The sequence below is a fragment of the Drosophila yakuba genome, chromosome X, assembly GCF_016746365.2.
Source record: "Drosophila yakuba strain Tai18E2 chromosome X, Prin_Dyak_Tai18E2_2.1, whole genome shotgun sequence".
Classification (NCBI taxonomy): domain Eukaryota; kingdom Metazoa; phylum Arthropoda; class Insecta; order Diptera; family Drosophilidae; genus Drosophila; species Drosophila yakuba.
Window position 1 is genome coordinate 21,804,908 of NC_052526.2, and position 18,919 is coordinate 21,823,826.

At 40.6% G+C, this 18,919-nt stretch overlaps 1 long non-coding RNA gene across 1 annotated transcript; it reads right to left on the minus strand.

Annotated features, from left to right (window-relative positions):
* Window positions 1-797: 797 nt before the first annotated feature.
* LOC120320469 lies at window positions 798-8,057 on the minus strand. The gene is made up of 2 exons (XR_006245085.1): window positions 7,365-8,057; window positions 798-7,299 (listed from the first exon to the last, which is right to left on the minus strand). It is a non-coding gene; the product is annotated as an uncharacterized LOC120320469 (long non-coding RNA).
* Window positions 8,058-18,919: the final 10,862 nt, after the last annotated feature.

Genomic DNA, 18,919 nt, shown 5'->3' on the forward strand with positions numbered 1-18,919 from the left:
ATAGTCCCTATTTCGTTGCTTTCGAATACATACATATTCATATATAAATTAAGCCAGATAGTTTGTATTATTAAATGGTATTTTATTAGAGCCACCTGCTCGAACGCAGCGCGCACATGCCCGCCTCGCATTACGCATTACTGGGCTGGCTCAGCGACTTCGATGTTATTGTTGGCACATCCGGTCTTGGATGGCATCTCGGCAGGGCGTTGCACCCCTCTGACTTGCTCGTGTTAACTCCTCCTTGTCTTAAGATGAAGTCGTCCCCGGATTCAATGACGTTTGGCTTTCAGACGGTAGATAAGATGATAAACAGGGTTATTGAGGCTATGGAGGAGGCAGAGCAAAAGATCCAGGTGTTGCCTGATTGCAGATTTTTAACGCTCATTCCGTGAACTGATGGCAGACTAAGGCGCTCTAGATGTCTCAGAACGTTTACTTGAGCCATGGCTGAAACTGCGGCTTTCTTCTTTGATGTTCCCATATTGTTGACGTAAAGGGTGCCGTTTATTTTAATTTTTTCGGTAAGTGTCTGATATTATCCGGCTTATTCCCTTTTCGTCGGTGATATTTATCGTTACATCGTTGGTGATGAGCATTCCTTCGTCGATCATGGTGAGTGGGTCCAAGTATCCAGGCTGGGTGTTGCAATGGGCGACCATGCCAGAGATGAGTTGTTGTGCGCAGGTTGGCGCTTTCGATCTCCTGCAGAAGGTGGTGCCCGCTGATACATTGCAGTCCTTGACGGCGAAGGTTTCCGTCCCGCAATCCGCGACCGTGCTACCGTCCTCGAAATCTAAGATTCTATTTTCATGCTGTACCGGGAATATTCTTATTTTTCTACAAGTTAACAAAGGCTTCGGAAATTTTATTAAAAAGTACAAAGGTCTCGATTTTAAAAAGTTTTTATGCTACCTACCTGTAAAATATCTGACACGCTAACGTTTTTGGGATGTTTACTTTTAATCTCTTTTACGTTTTATTTTTTGTTTTATTTTCAAGTTCTTGAAAAATCGTCTCGTACAAATGTTCTGTGTCTAAGTTGTCCGACTTGGACCCACTAGTCGCCAAATAGGACCTGTCAAAGGCGTTTGGTGGACCAGTTCCAAGTTGAGGCAAGCTCGATAAAGCTGAAAAGCCTCTGACCTTCCTTCAGGGACACCCAAACGGCAGTAGTGGGCCTGCCGTGCAGCGATGCACAAGCGGTCCTTGCCAAGGGAAAGCTGAAGGTGGGATGGACAGTCAAGGAGAGCGACTCCAGACCCAGGTGCTTCAAGTGCCTTGAGCTCGGCCATATTGCAGCGCGTTGCAAGAGCCCTGCAAATCGCAGCGACTGCGGGCAAACCGGGCACAAGATCGCTAGCTGCACTCAAGAGGCCAAATGCTTCCTATGCACCAGTGCCAGGAGAGGCGACGCTGAGCACATTACGGGCAGCAGGAGATGTCCTATGAGCAACAAGCCACCGAGGAAATGAAGATAGTTCAGATTAACCTCAATCACTGCGAAGCGCCTGTTGAGCCAAACCATGCGCGAAGTCCAAGCTGACGTAGCGCCAATAAGCTAGCCGTATAAAAAAACCCCCAGGGCAGACTTCATACTAGAAGGTACAAGAAGCGCCGAGATCCTGAACAACGGGTCAAGCCGACCAAGAAACCTGCGCATTGGCTCATTCTTCGTAAGGGGGCTGGTTGGCGACCTGTACCTGCACAGCTGCTATCTACCACCACGCCTTTCCCTTCAACGCCTGGGCAGAAAAGTGGGGCTCAGTCCACACGAATGAAATAGCTCTCCTTCTGCAGTGGCTCGCTTTTCCGTCAGCGATGTATACACGGCAAGTGACCACAAGGCGATTATCTGCGACATCACCAGCAGAGGATCTTCCACAGCCCCACCAGCGAAGAGGGACTTCAACCTAAGACGCTCCATCGGGACGCGTTCCTGAGGGAATTTGGGAGCCCCAACATCGGTAAGAACGCAGAGGCAAGCAGGAGTCACCACCGCCACCGGGAACCAGTCTATTGGTGGACCGACGAGATCGCGGCAGCACGGCCAACAACAAGATTCTGGAGCAATGCGATTCAACCGAGCAGGACCCTTGGGGGTCAGCTTACAAAATAGTGGTAAAAAAGTGAAGCCAGGAGAAACCACTGAAAAAGGCGACGCGGTCACGATGACAGCCCTCGGATCCGTAACCTGCGCACGCGGCTCTAGAAGACTTGTCGCAGATAGCGTTCCGACCGGATGAAATCCGCAAGGTCGCAAAGGACATGCCGTCGGGGAAAGCGCCAGGGCCGGACGGAATCCCAGACATCGCCGTCAAGCCTGGAATGAACGAGCACCCGGAAGCATTCGCTACCGTCTTCAACTAGTGCCTCACGGAAGGCTTCTTCCCAGAGCGCTGGAAGAGACAGAAAGAAGCTGGTACTGCTCCCCAAGCCTAACAAGCCTCCCGAGGACCCATTCTCATACAGACTTTCGAGCGCTGTATCAGCCTCAGACTGCACGAAGCCATCTCCGCTGCAGGGGACCTCTTGGAAATGCAATTCGGCTTTAGGAAGGCGAGATTGACCGTGGATGCAATAGCAACTGTCAAGGAGATCGCCAAGATGGCACAAGATGGCACGGAGGCAGCAAGGAGAACTGCTTGGACATTAGCTGCTGTGGAACGCAATGTACGATGGTGTGCTACGGCTGTACTACCAGGGAGATATTCCCGTGGTAATCGTAGCAAAAACGTTAAAGAAGGCGAGAGCCTCGCGAATGCAGCAATCGGCATCATAGATATTAGAGGGCTGCATAACACCATTCAAACCGGCAAATGAGACATTCGTGTCGGCAACGCGCGCCGACTTCAATTCATTCAATTCAAACGGCACATTCTGAAACGAATGAAGTAAAGACCGAGTAAAGTGAATGGGTGATTCGAATGTCTCGTCTGCGTATGTGTGGTGTGTGTGTGAGTTTCAATAAAAGATGCTAAATTCGTTTATTAATATTATTGTTTATTATTACTTAACTGATAATACATTATATTCTTATCTTATAAATATATATATATTTTTTCTTTAATTTTCAATGTTATTGTGTAAAAACATAATTTTATTAATATTTTCTGAGTTAAGCGAAATGGCAGAACGTTTATCTGTTATTAAATTGCGAGCATCTGAGAATGCTCTTTCAGAGGCAGCGCTAGTTGCTGGTATACAACAAATTTTGCAGCTGGCTTTATACAAGTTTGGGAACATGTTTTTATGCTCGTTCCACCAAGCCAGACAATTAAATCCATCAAAATATGTAGTGTTTGTATTAATGTACATATTAATTTCTTGATCGATATGATCACTGTTGTTGTTGTCACTACGTATTTCGATGAAGTCGTCAAATGTATCATCATGTACTGGTACATTTTCTTTATTTTCCATTTCGAAATTTTCAAATTCAAAACGGGCCAACAGTGCCTTGCAATTCTGAATAACATTTTTTTTTTTTTTTCAGCAAATTGAAGCAACTTATTTGTTGGTGGAAATAGAAATAAAGAAATTTTGTGGAATTTTGTAACATAGGGAAGAATTGTTTGTGTTATTTGTTGGGAAAGAGTTAACTTAATATCGGAGACAAGGTCACTATCGGACAATTGTGGCTGACAGGCTTTTTTTAATTTGTAAATATAAGGGATTGTGAAATGAATAGTAGGAAATTGGCTGCTTTCAAATGTTTCAAGAACTCCTGTGATACCTGTCAGTTCGTTTATATGAATGCTCTCAATTTTAGCAGTTTGGTTTTTTTCTTTTAATGTGTTCGAAATCTCAATCCAATTTCCCTCTATAGATTTTAATAGAAAGAAAACTGTGTTCCATCGAGTTGGGCACAAGCTCATTTAAAAAAAAATTTGAGCCTGACTTCTTAAAAAACTTGACTAACTTACTGCAATTATCAACCAGTTTAAAGAATTCTGTAATATGTTTAACCGTTGCCTCTACAATGTTGTGCAATAAATGATTGACGCAGTGAATATGATCGTAATTTTGGAAAGCCGCAATCATGTTAGAACCTCTATCCGTAACAATCACAGGCAGGTCCTCATCAAGGTTGCACCCAAAATTTTGTAATATATCCATGAGTTTGGTACGAATATTTACACCTAAAAAATAATTAAATAACTAGCATTAATCATTTTGTCATTCAATTTATAGTTAAATTCAATTACCTGTGCAGGATTCTCCTTTCATACACTTTACTGCTAAAAGTCGGTTTACCAAAACGCCCTCTTTTATATAATGAATGGTACAGGACAGATACGACAATCTTAAATGATTGTCTGTCCATACGTCACTGGTGACTGCATAGCCAAACCGCTTGAACTTTCCAAAGCGCTCTTCATATAAAGATGCCACGTTCCTTGAAATTGTTGTCGAATGGGGCAAAAGATTGTCGACATCTACGTTAGCACCGTACGTTGCTCCCACGCCGATCAAGAACGTGGCAAATTCTTTGAGGCCAGTATCGCCAATCATTTTAAATGGCCGACAATTCCTTACTATCCACTTCGTAGCAATTGCGGTGGCTTCCTTTTTTGTTTCAGAATTGACATTGGTTAGGACATGGTTATTTCGACAGCTTATAATATAACACTTATGTTTAACTAAATTCGAGGTGTTGCCGGAAAATTTATAAACACTTTTACAGATCTTGCAGGCCACAAAATCTTTTATCTGATTTCCATCTTCATCGTTTACTTGAAAAAAATATTCCCAGACTTTGCTACGACCTCTTTTCCCCTTTAACGAATATACACCGTTCTCCAATTTCTGTTTTATTTCAGTCGCCGACTCCTCGATAAACGATGCGTCGCCTGACGTTAGCTATATAAACGATTTTATTATTTTTTTTTACTATTCTTTTTTAAATATTTATATTTGACAACACAATTTATATATTCGTATTAGACAAATGCTACAATATTATTAAATAAGACGCACACGCACATAATAATACACAAACACAGAAAACTTAGACTTACCTCCGCGCTGTCCGAACTCATTTTACACAATGACAACATAAAGTATTCAGAGTACTCTGAATTTCTAATGAAAATTCATTGGCTTCATTTAGTTTTCGCGCGCATTCATTCAGTTCATTTCGCTCGGGTACCCAAAACTCCGAACGCATACGAAGTGAACGCAAAGAGATCGCGACAACTGAATGGTATGTATTCTGAATACATACTAAAACGAATGAGTACTCTAAATGCAATCAAAGAGAATGGTGTTATGCATCCCTCTAATAGATATAGACAGCCACCATCCGAGTCGGAGACACCACGGTCACGTCGGCTAACGTTCAAGAAGCATCTGGCGGAAGCGAACAGGAAGGCGTCGAGCGTCGCTAGGGCTCTAGCGTGAATAATGCTCAACAGGGGCAGGGACGTAGACTACTCTTTGTAACGGATTGCTACTCGGCTTGGGTGGTGATGGGAGGTATTTGGGACGCACGCGCAATGGTCCAGCTGCTCCTTGTCGGCTATTTGGGGTGGTGGTCTTGTCCCTATACCTCAGCCTGATCTTCCTCTAAATATTCAAATAACTTCGCGTGCAGCGACAAGAATTGGTTGAGGGCTGAAAGAGTTCAACATAAAACAGAAAATCGGACGACAACTACTTTTCCCCATCTTCCTTGCGATCCTCTGATGGCCTCGAGGTCGCTAATGCCCGCCCTGCCTTGGCCGCCTTTCTCCAAAAATCTGCATTGCACAATATACTCGGACGGCCCCTTTTAAGATCACTAACACATATTCACACGGGAGTTATCCTAGCCATAGGCAAACGAAAAGCTTTCTAGCACATTATAAATTTTATTCGTAACACACTAAGAGAATTTTCTTACAGCTAACAAATGGGTAATTCAGCATGGAGGCTAGCAACAAGTGCATGCGCCAGTAACAAAACGTAAACAAAAATGAGTAAAAATCGCATGCGAGAAAAGATGTGGGACCTTAAATAACTATCAGAATTGTATGCGAGTCGAATAATAGAAAAAATTTCGATATTTAGATCTCCACTAATTTCGAGTGTGCCATAGGCACCCAAATGGAACTTAAGAATATTAAAATTAAACAAATCAAATAAAGAGAGCGATTGCTGCTCTGGTGGCAAAAACAACATACATATGTGCGAGAGTTAAAGAGAGACGGACAAACAGAAAAAAATCAGATTCTAATTCCGACATTCCACTCTTGGCCTTGCCCTTGAATTCGCATTCCTCCTCTTCCTTTTCTTCAGAGGCTCTAAAACTTCGACCTAATTTCGCTCGCGGCGGACAGTGGGACAAGGAATCGAAAATTCAGACGTAATTACTTTCTTTCTTTTTCACCAAATTATGTATACCTCATTGATCATTGCCATTGCAATTACGTGATTTAATCACTCACCAACAATCCGGAGTTCCACCGACGAAAGCGCTTCCGTTGGAGTCTGCCGCACCTGTGGGAAACTTAAATATTTTTTCACTCTCTGTATTGGTCTTTGACCCACTGTGCCTTATTGCTTAATCATAGGCTTGCTAAAACTGAACAAAAGAAACAAAAAAAGGAAGAAGAAGACGGAGCACATAAGGGACACTAAAAAAAATGATGGACTCTCTTCCTTATCTTTCCCTCTCTCCTTCGCACTGCCACTTTTCATTTACATAATAACTTATTCCACTATACAAAAAAAAATCTCTCCACTATTTTCCGGCCTTCTCGCTCACTAAGGGGGTTTTTCCCGCGCCGTCGATCAGCGGATTTTCCTCTGGTCGGATTCACCAAATTACGGCCAGACCGCGCGACAAAACTTTTGCTCGCCCGCCGAACAAGAAACCGCGATTGCAACTGCTGGACTTGGTTATTCTCCCCTCTCCTTTTCGTTCCTCCTCTTCTCGTTCCCTTCTTTAAGTGCGCAAGGGGAACATGGCGACAAAATGGAACGTGGAGATTTCTACGTCATCGATGGCTCTCTAAGAGTAATTAACCAAAAATAAGAGTCCGCCGAAATGGAAAAGAAATTGTGTGCTGCCGCGATTCCTAATTGGGACGTATCTATGCCTGCTTGCAACCCTTTTCTGCCATTCAGAGGCCTAATTCAAAGGTTATTAATTAGTAATCAGCTAAATGCAGCTCCTCGCTACGGGAGTTTCGAGCCGCCGTTTCGTTTCTCCCTGAGCTGAGCAATCCGTCGTTCTCCGAGGAAAATGTCTGCCACCTGGCTCGATGTTAAGCCGTCCGTTTGGCTCGCACTTGCGCTATATATTTAGCGCCAAACCTAGATAAAAAAAAATGCACCTTGCACAATCGCAAACTCCACGCTTTTTCCACGGCCTTGCTTACCCTGAAACTGGATTCAGCGCTGCCTGTAGATGTATTCCTTTATAAGATTCTTTCGCCAGTTTTCCCGTATATGCCTGCTCCTGGTTCCGTTTAACTTTGAACTAACCTTGTGGACAGCCAAATTGGAAAAGAAAGCTGGCGTCGAGTTGATCTAGCTGGGAAGCTATCTCCGCTCTCTCCAGCCAAACCTACGGTATTTGCCGAAATTTGACAGCTGCCTATGTTGCCTCTTCCTATGCTAAAGCTCTCCCCCGACTTTCTTCGTCTGCCCCTTGTTTCGACGCGGGAACGACATGTAGATGGAGCCACCGCCTTTCTGGCCTGCCGCCCGATTCGTCTTGCCACAAGCGCTACATCTTACAGTCCGTCTGCAGGGCAACAGCGCTGTACGCAGCTCCAATATGGGCGGAAGCACAGATTCAAACAGTCAGTCAGTAAAAGTACGCGGAGGTCGACAGCAAAATAGTGAATCTTTGTGAATCTGATTTTGGTCATTTTCCGCCTTTAACTTCGTTGTGATGATGTCTAAATCCACATTTGATATGCTTAAGACACCTTTCCAGGGTTAGGTGACATATTGGCTTTTCTTTATCACTACTTGCTCACCCTCTCCAGAGTACTGAGATCGGAGAACATAACTAATTGATATATAATTGATTATATTTTCACATTAGGAATTAGCAGTTGGAGGATGGTGCCTACTTCTGTTTGGAGGCCAACATGGCATTTGAAAATTAAAATTAAATTTTTAAAAATCGACTGTGTTTAATGAAAAATTTTCTTTGCGCTGAATGCGACCGAAATATTTGCAATATATGCATTGACTTCTATAAAAGCCAGCCTGCATTTCGTAACTGTTTTATTTGCAAATCAATAGAAAAGAGGATGTAGCCCAAATGGCTGAGGAATTGGGAATTAGGAATTAGTACCCCAGTTGCCTACTTCTGTTTGGAGGCCAACATGGCGTTTTAACGACCAAGTACGTGGCAGGTGAAAATTAAAATTAAATTTAAAAAAGTAATAATTAGAAAATTTTATGAATATGTCATCTAAATCGCAACAAAACAATATTGACAACCAAACCTCATTTAAGAATGAGGTAAAATGTCAATAAAATTTAAATTGAAGGAAGAGAGATCGATATAGTCGAGTTTCTCGATCAAGAAAGTTATACATTCTTTTAACATTCCAACAAAAGAGTTTTCAATGAAGAATCACTCAGACACTAACTTCGCGCCCAAATTTAAGCACAGTGTAGCCCTGGGATTCCCACGCAGTTGGCCACACTAAGCATACTAATTGATTCGTGCAGCCCTGGAATATCGATAACACGTTATTGGCCACACTAAACATACCAGCTGACCAAGCAACTGGACGTTCTCGACAGCGCGTTATCGGAAGGTGCCCACAATCCAATAGTACGACCTGGGCACACTAGCTGTGGGCTATATAATCGGCGCAATCGAGGAACATCAGAAGTAGCATTTGTGTATCTTATAATCGTATCGTTGATATATCAATGTGCATGTCTAATCTAATCTTTTTTACTTTAATAGTTTCCATTTTCATGCGGACATGGCGAGATCGACTTGGCTATTGCTCCTGAGTATGAATAAACAATATAATTGATTTTTATAAGAGGGTTTAAATTCTATAAGAACTAAAAAAAAAAAATTAAAAATTAGTTCCACACAATCACTTTTTAAATTAGATCACTTCGGATAAGCTTTTACAAACTATTTCAATAAATAATATTTAAATAATTGGAAACGCCGATGCTCAGATCAGCCCGGTAGTCATTAATTTTTTTTTATTTCGAAAGTTGCAGATCGGCAGAATTTTTCGACATCCTCAGAATAAGAAATTCGACATTTATAAAATAAATATTATAATAGGAAAGAACTTCTGGGATATTTTTCTAATAGTTTTTTTTGTAAATGTAACAAGAAATCTCTTTATAATTTCATCAAACATTTAAAGAGAAATGACGTTTTATATAATGATAAATTAATACTTGAAATTAAATTAAATTAAATTAATTTAAAAAAAATTAAATGCAAAATATTTAAGAAAATCTATTTGGTTTATTATTTGAGTCGGTGCTATACAACTCTTTTGTTTAACTAATTTTTTTTTTTTTCAGGTCCTAAAATCGTTCTACATCCACCGAAATTATAAACCTTTCAGGCAGGCCAAAAATAAAGACGTCTCACTTACATTCTGAAATCCGACAACTCAAGCGAGGCGGCATGGTTACTCGCGTGGCAGTTGTCGCCAGGGTAATAAAATTAGGTTGGTTTTTACTGAACACAAAGATACCGTGAATAATTCTTGATAGAACTCTTTCCGTCCGGTAGTTAACATAACGCGTATTTTAATTATTAATGATTCTATAGTTGAGTCAGATAATGAATCTAGCCATATGAATCCCGCTGAGTCGGTAAATAATGTTTAAGGACATGACCGCTCAGTACCCGAAGTATTGCATTATAATAAGGACTGGCAATCGTAACTATCTCATTGACATAGCCAATGTTGTCAATTTTGAAAATGAACTTCTTGGTATGTAATACCCTTTACAAATCTGATTTACGAAAAGTAATTTGTATCTGTAATTCTGACATGTACTGCTATTTGATTTATTCACATATTGCGGAATAATTAATGAAAAATTGGAGACTCCCAGTCGGAACATGAACAGAGAGTACTTGATTGGAAAAGCATATAATGCTTCATGTAGATTTTCCAATTGATTATCTGGTATATGTATAACTAACGTACGCGATGTATCCCTCCTAAAATTGAATATTTTAACATTTAAATATGATCTCAATAACAGCGTTAGTAATTTAACACTATATGAATAATCAAATATATTTACATTTTCGTTATCTGCTATAATTTGCAACCCGTTGCTTTTTGTAATTTGACTGTTATGCATAACGATCATGGATGTTCCCAAACATTCGAGAGCATCGTTTAAAGGTACATTAATATTACTTTTATATGAATTGTGTATGATATAGTAAGTGTTCAAACTGAATATTAAAACAAAAGCATAAATACTCAAGCATTTGTAACAACTCTGGTCTACTGAGCCATTCAAATGACTCTGATAAGCTTCATGTTCAACTAAATTAATTATCACCGTACTTCTAAATAAATTAAGGCGAAAATCATGTGCGGGACATTCAATATAATGAAATGTGAGCAACACACGTGCGATGCTAAATATCGAATCTTGACATAACCGATGCAAGAATAATTCAGTAATATGACTGCCATCAAGCAATACTGGTGATTGCATCATGGCAGGAAATATAGTATTTGAAGTATTATAGCAGTCATCAATAAGTTGAGCTCGATGCATAAAATCTAATATTAAAGTAGGTTGAATTTTTGCAAAGAATGTTCTGGCAGATACTTCTAATTGCTCAATATGATTTCGGAAATAGTCGAAATACGTCATATTCATGGAATTGTATTTGAAAATGATTTTTTGTTAAATCTTCAACGTAGATTTCCGGACATCTTGGTATCTACTGAAATTCTGAAGTTTATTATGTCATCGATCAATACGTCATCAGCGTAAAGAACGCTTGAATTCTCATTTATATTGTCACTTTCATTTGAACTTAAATAAGTAGATAACGTGCTTTTGACGTCTTGTTTTTTGTCATCTCTATTATGTACTCTTTTAGCATTATTAGCCGTTTTTTTGATGCTAATTATTCTATCTAGCAGGTTTGGAGTGAGTTGGGGTTACTCATGACGGCGTTTCCAGTTTATAAATCGTTGCCCTGTGCGGATTAGATTGTGCTGTAGTAGTATTTTTTACTTTTTTTTTTAACATAAAATGAAGGCCTCGTCTCATAGAATCGAAAGCCTATGACACTGGCACGTATCTGGTACTTCCGAAGTGTCATCATCACTGTAGGGACAAAGCTTGTAGTGGAATCCATACATAGAGTGGATTAGTTCCTTATCCTCCCAATCCTCGAGAGTGCTCTTCTAGGGACAAAGCTTGTAGTGGAATCCATACATAGAGTGGATTAGTTCCTTATCCTCCCAATCCTCGAGAGTGCTCTTCTAGGGACAAAGCTTGTAGTGGAATCCATACATAGAGTGGATTAGTTCCTTATCCTCCCAATCCTCGAGAGTGCTCTTCAAATATATAAGCGGCGTTACGTGTTCCTCAAATATCATGTCTTCGAACTGCATCAAGAAGAGCTCAAGAATTTAAAAATCGGACTGAATCTATGTATCTTATTTTATATCTTCTTGTAGCATTGATTTTGATAGTTTGCTCTTTATTGCAAGGTATGGGAATCAACGCCTATAAAATTTTAATATGTAAGTTAAATATAACTTCATAAATGTCTGCATAAATTGGAGGAGAATTTTTTGTGATACCCTTTAAACGATGTTGTCGTATTAGGGTCAGTATAAAATGAGGACACTTTTCCGCATTCCAGTTTGTTTTGAGTTTTTTTTTTTTTTACGCGCGTGTCCCACGGCCACACCTCCCGCCCAACCGACCGAGGGGCGCTGCCGTGTATCGTACGGCTCGAATCGCTGGAAGATAGACGCGATATAGAAGACAGTAAAGGACGAGGAAATATATGTATGCTAGTAGTAATATCTAAGAATTCGTTAAGTATGTTAGTATTGATCGCTTTAAAAACGGCAGGGAGTCAGAATTAGAGATAATAGGATAGAATCTATTATAGTCAGAACATAATACTCTTAAAATTAAAGGTACGTAATTTCTAGTAAATCTGCTTGGAACAGTGAAGTTTAGCCGACTAACCAAGTCGGGACTATCCACTTCACCACGAATAAGGTTAAAAATAAAGACTGTTCCAAGCATCGTTCTACGGTTAGCTAAGGAGGGTAAGTTAATTAAAATGAATCTACTCGAATAAGGAGGTAGTCTACGGTTTGCATCCCAATTAAGGCGCCGTAAGGCAAAAAGTAAGAAGTTCTTTTGAACCGATTCAATGCGGTCCGTGTAAACTTCATATTGTGGACTCCAAACAGGTGATCCATACTCGAGGATCGGACGGACTAGAGAAATAAATAAGGTTTTGGTCATGTAAGGATCATCAAATTCCTTTGACCACCGTTTTATAAAACCAAGCACACCCCTGGCCTTATTGACAATAGACGAAATATGGTCTGAAAATTTAAGTTTAGGGTCCAGAAGAACACCAACATCATCAACATGTGTTATTCTGTCCAAAGAGCACCCACTTAAAGTGTAAGTTGCGTGCATTGAGTTGGCACGACGAAAGGTCATAACTTTACACTTAGAGCCATTTAAGTTTAATACGTTATCACGGCACCATGTTTGAAAGCAATCTAGATCGGATTGTAAGTCCAAATGGCGAGAAATGTCCTTATATTGCAAGCATAATTTTACATCATCAGCGTACATTAGTACACGCGAATGATTTATTAATAAGGGAAGGTCGTTAATAAATAAGGTAAAAAGGAGCGGACCTAGGTGGCTCCCTTGTGGGACGCCGGATGTGACTCGGAGAATACAAGAGGACCCGTTGCGTCCTGCCATTCAGATAACTTAGAATCCAATTTAGGAGATCAACAGGGAAATCTAATAAATCAAGTTTTTTTATTAAAAGTGAATGATTAACAGAGTCGAATGCTTTACTAAAATCCGTATAAATGACATCTGTTTGAAGATTATTTTTGAAACCCTGTACTACGAAGGAGGTTAGCTCCAGAAGGTTAGTAGTTGTTGATCTGCGTTTCATGAAACCATGCTGACATGGTGAAATAATTGATCTACAAAGGTGCTGCAAATGAGGAGTGATAACGTTTTCAAAAAGCTTAGGGATAGCAGACAATTCGGAGATTCCTCTGTAATTGCTTGCATCCGATTTGCTACCTTTTTTATGGAGAGGGATCGCAAAGGACTCCTTCCATATTTGGGGGAACTGTGTAGATTCTAGAGATAAGTTAAACAGTTTTAGTAGAGGTTTGCACAAGGCTTCCGCACAGAATCTAAGCACACAGCCAGGAATTCCGTCGGGACCTGGCGAATAGACAGGCTTATCTCGCAGAAGATCATAAAGCAGTGAGCTTTCGTTTAAAGTGGGACATAATATTAAATTTGACTTTGATACCGCGTAAGAGTAAGGTCGTTCGGAATGAGGTAACGTAGAATATGTGGTTTGAAAAAACTTGGCAAATAGATCGGCTATTGCCTGATCCGATGTTACCAAAGTATTTTCAAAAAATAGCGAGGAAGGGTAACTAGTTGTTTTGCGCTTAGTGTTAACGAAATTATAAAACTGTTTGGGATCCAGTGCGAACTGGAACTTACAACGGTTTAAATAATTCTTATAACAGTGAGCATTAAGCACGGTAAAATTTAACCGAGCACTTACATATTTAGAAAATATAGATTGAGAACCGGTATTTTTAAATTTTATATAAAGTCTAGACTTAACATTTCTTATGTGTGTCAACTCTTTATTAAACCAAGGAGGTTTGTTAGAAGTAGACGGAACACAAGAGTTGAAAAATGATTTAATTGCAGTATAAAAAATATCTATGGCATCGGCCATTATGTTGCAAGAATATAGAGCGGACCAATTAAAGCCAGATATAAAAAGATTTAACCTCTGAAAGTTTGCCTTACGAAAACAATGAATTCGTTTGGTTGACTTTTCTGGCCTCTCTTTTATTACGGTACCTGTGTCAATTATCACCTCGAAAGTTGGATGGTATGGATCTTCTGGTTGACTAAGAGGTGCTACTCTAGTCAGAAACACACTTTCAGGACTTGAAACAAAACATAGATCCAATAAACGACCAAGAGAATTTTGAATATAATTAACTTGCGACAACGATATGTCAAGCAAGCCGTCAATAAAGTCATGCTGTGCTATAGGCAGGAGAATATTTGACTGTACCTCTGTGGACCACTTAGTGCCTGGTATATTAAAGTCACCTAGGACAACTAGTTGGTCCCTATCGGACAGTCTGTTTGTAACGGATTGGATAGCGGATAAATGGTTAATATATTCAGGAAATTCAGAAGACGGCGGAATGTACGAGCACGTAATATAAACATAGCTATCAGAAAATGACAGCTTTGCGCATAAGAATTCTATGTTACGGAACTCGTCAAAAAGTACCTCCTCTGACGTGGGAGAACTTCGGAGTTAAGAATCTTCGGTTTTAACCAAGTCTCTGTAAACACAATAACATGGGATGCAAAGGAAAGACTATTAGAATACAAATTAGTTAGCTTACTACACAAGCCTCTTACATTTTGATAACAGATAGTGAGACTAGATTTTAGTTGAGAATAGCTCATTTGGGACAGTTATCTTGAAAGATGAGATGTCCCTAGCATAGGAAAAGTTAAATTTTTCCACTTTTATGTTGTCGGCTTTTGTTTTGTCTTGTATATAAGACAGTACATCAGATGATGTTTGATCAGGGGAAAGCCGAGAAACAAAAATTTGTTTCTTTAGTGGAACCACCGAGAGGGGTTTTGGCACTGCAGGTTGTATTTCTGAAGTGCCAACTTGAGTCCGGTAGTCCGGACTCAATATTCCTTTGTGGTGGTAAACAATTCGGGACGGGTGGAATCACCGATTGAGAAACCAGTGCGGACATAGCGGAATCTGTAGCAATCCCAGGCTGGACTCCCACCACAACCGATTGATCGGATTGCACCGAATCTTTTTTAGCTGCCGATCTAAGCAACATTTGAGGGTTTGCTGCGATCGACAACTGATCAGCTGTGGAGTCTTGTTGATCACTCGCCGAAGGTTGCGTGGCATTCTCCTTAGGCAGCCTACCACCAGCGGCTTTCTTGCGCTTTGGAGATTCTTCTAATAGTTTGAGGCTATTAAATTGTGAATCAAGCGCAGAAAGAAGATCATCAGCTCGACGAAAACTATCTCTAGCCACGCCAAAACTGCTGATCAGTCCTTTCAAGCCACCTTTAGTTTGGCGCATAAAGAGTTGCATTTCATTCGCAACTCCTAGGCAAGTATTACAACAGTATTTTAGATTAGGGCCTTTAGCTAGGTCATCACTTGTTCGGCCGTTAAAACCAGCGCACTTAGTGTGCACCATTTTATCAGTCATTTTTGACTGATCAGGCTTTATTACCTGACGGCATTTGTTATGGAAACAGACAACATTGGTTTCCATGTTTAATTGGGTTTTGACCACTGTACCAAAAGACAAAATCAGAAAATGTACCGCAAGAGCGCAGTGTGCACTTTAAGATTTTGTGTGGGAGAGCGAGAGAGCGGGTGCACCGTGCAGTTAAGTACAAAAACAACACCAAACAGCACTACGGACAACGCACGAAAAAGAGAGTAAACAAAACGCAAAGACAGAAAGAGAACAGATTGAATTAATTTATTAAAATAATGCACATATCACAAAAGATTCACTCGCGAAACGAACGGCACTTTAACTAGTACAGATTATGAAATTGAATTATTAAATAAACACGACCGTTCGCTTTGAAGCTCTTCTCTCCTCCTTTCTCACAAAAATATCCTCCCGATTTTCCTTTAGAAAATTGTAAAGATTTGTTATATACGCATAATGCATAATGTTGGGTAATATTATCTATTCCCAATATATTAATGTGGTTCCGTTTTCTTTCTTTTGTTTTAATCGTGGGACCAACAATTTTTTCACCTGCTTCATTAATTTCATAAATATTTATGCTAAAGTTGACATTGTTTTTCTCAAAATATCGAACTATTTTTTTCGATTGGAAATTTAATTCCCGAAAAATCTAAAGTCATTTCGCTATACACAATAGTTTTACCATAAATATTAATGTTATAGCTTTGAGGCTTTGTCATCCTTTCTCTCGAATATTTCCTTTGATTAGCTATAAATGCTAGTATACACCACTTGAAATAAAATACGTCGGCATTCTGCACGTTTATAAGCGCATCACGGGCACTTATTTTTTTTATTCGCTGGCAGGAATGTTTTCCAGTTTTATTATGGTAGTTTCAAAATAGTTAAAATTTTTAAAAGCCCAGCCTGAGTCTTTTTCTTTAAACTCGCTGCTCAATGTATGTAAGCAATCTATGGCCGAATTTGACTGATCAATAATGTCTTCATTTATGTATACAGATTTGTAGGCAGTTTTAAAGGCTTCATTGTTTCCACTGTAACTCCTTCATCTGTACCATATACACTTAGGATAAATTTAATGGTTCTGTAATCTATCATACAATGCTTTTTTTAACACTGCTGATAAAACTTGTTTAAATCCTCCACTCTGAGTTGATTTAGTTCCATCCTTGCCGGTCAACCACCTCGTGGGATGAAGTGATTGCGTCAGTTGTGCTGGAGCTCAATGAGCTGTTTTGTAATGTTGCTGTTGCCATCAAAGTGATGTCTTCAGCACAACCGACTTTGTGTTTGTGATCTTGTACCCAGTTACAATTTGAGCCCCACGGAAATGGGTACCCCGTACCTTCAAAGCCCAATGATCAACAGCAGACCGTTGGACAGGAGAACTCTAGCTTGATCACCGCCAAATGTGACGTTTAAATAAAAACGTGAAAAAAGGATATGTTTATACCCGTTACTCGTAGAGTAAAAGGGTATACTAGATTCGTTGAAAAGTATGTAACAGGCAGAAGGAAGCGTTTCCGACCATATAAAGTATATATATTCTTGATCAGGATCAGTAGCCGTGTCGATCTGGCCATGTCCGTCTGTCCGTCCGTCTGTCTGTCCGTCTGTCCGTATGAACGTCGAGATCTCAGGAACTACAAAAGCTAGAAAGTTGAGATCAAGTATACAGACTCCAGGGACATAGACGCAGCGCAAGTTTGTCGATTCAGGTTGCCACGCCCACTCTAACGCCCACAAACCGCCCAAAACTGCCACGCCCACACTTTTGAAAAATGTTTTAATATTTTTTCATTTTTGTATTGGTCTTGTAAATTTCTATCGATTTGCAAAAAAACTTTTTGCCACGCCCACTCTAACGCCCACAAACCGCCAAAAACTGTCCTTCGGACTTACACTAGCTGAGTAACGGGTATCAGATAGTCGGGGAACTCGACTATAGCGTTCTCTCTTGTTTTGTTTTTGAATTCAAAAAGATTTTTCGTTCAACTTCCTTCTTCTCCTCTGTTCTTTTGGTCAGGACAATCACGGTTGGGCGCCAGATGTAACGAACTGATTTTCTTATTTCTGCTCGCTACGAAATGCAACGGCTAGCTCAGAGAGTTTGTTTGTTCGTCCCACGAAATTTATGATTTGTGTGATTGCCCGACCAAAAGGAACGCAGATTCTCAGATTTAAACCACTTTTATTTAGCGTCACTTGCTGGACAGAATTCGGTGATTCTCGCCGTCGGATGCACGTCGTTGCTCCTTCGTCGTCCTTCCGTCGTACGCCTGCGTCGCTTCCGACGGGGATCCGTACCGGCTCGCCTGGGGCTTAGGATGTTATGACGACCAACTAGCGCTCCTCTCCGAACCACCTTTGCCGACCACTGACTCCACCGTCCCTTCCTGCGTAGGCCAGGCACTTGTCGCCCTTGCTGACGGATAACCTGCGGGCTCGTCCGTGAGTTAAGCTAGCGCTCCTCTCCGAACCACCGTTCCTTTTCTGACCACGCTAGGTCCTGGTGCTCGCTTGACGCACTTGTGTTTCCGCTGCTTCACTGTCACTCGGTATTGACTGATCGCCCATGTGGTGTACTTTTGCTGACTTCCGTGTATTTTGCGTAACTTTTCCGACCGACTGTGTGGCTGTATGGCCCTTCGCGTACTTCTTCTTGACTGTCTGGCTGTATGGCCCTTCCCAAGCTGTCCCGGCTGCGTTATTTCCCTTTTTGCACACGGCTCGCTCGGGTACAAGGTCCAACCATGTCCCGTTAGTTCACGGTGCGTCCTCTTTGTGCCTGTCCAAAGTCCGCACCGTTACCGTATGACCCCGACGCCCTTGGCGGGTTTGAGTCCAAGGTCCAGCGCGGTACCGTTAATTCACGGTCTCTCCGCTTTGCCGGGGTCCAAAGTCCATTAGTTTTAAGACTCCTCACAGTACGAAATATTGAAGCCATACGTCCCAATCGGTTTTGTCCGCCGACAAAATGACTTCGTTCGACCACTCCAACTGTCGTGGTGATGAGCTGTTGATGATATACAGCCGTGGACGTATAAATAGCACACATCAGAACAGTAACTTTAGATCGATTATTTCAGAAGTATTTGGCTTTTGATTCCAAAAATTTTGATGTAAATCGATTATTGCTCTCTTCTACATGACGTACAACCCAAAAATTTACCATTATCATTTTTTTCTTCTGCTTTATGCTTAATTTTCGTTCGCGAGCCACTATTTAGCGTGGTCACAGAAATAGCACACTTTAAAGAACTTACAGCAAATTCCGTGTAAAAAGTGGTTTTCCTAAGTTTTTTTTCGTTATTTAAAAAATTTCGTCAACAAATTATTGTAATTTAATACAAAAGTTAAAAAAATGGGTCGAGGAAAGCATTGTTCAGTTGAAGAAAGGAGGATGATAT